Below are 317 nucleotides of genomic sequence, written 5' to 3' on the forward strand. Positions count from 1 at the left end.
ATAAACATTTTTATGAACTGCTTTGTAAATACAGTGCATTCTGGTACTGATTTGTAAAAAGAACTATTCTGTTACTACTATTCTCATGCCAGAGAATGAGGAAATTCCTGCAGTCCACAAACCACTTGAATATATGACCTTTTAAAGGATCCCTTGAATTCAGCACTCAGGATTGTATGCAGAGTTCTATATGCAAGACCAGGAGCCATATAGGTAGAGCCAACACTTGGCGGATGCAGCTGGGATCCATTATTTATTTATTTATCTGTATTCTTGGACTTTGGGGGTGTAACAGTGGGAGGGTTTCTAGTGTCCTG

Source organism: Gekko japonicus, unplaced genomic scaffold, assembly GCF_001447785.1.
Source record: "Gekko japonicus isolate JY-2015 unplaced genomic scaffold, Gekko_japonicus_V1.1 scaffold257, whole genome shotgun sequence".
Lineage (NCBI taxonomy): Eukaryota > Metazoa > Chordata > Lepidosauria > Squamata > Gekkonidae > Gekko > Gekko japonicus.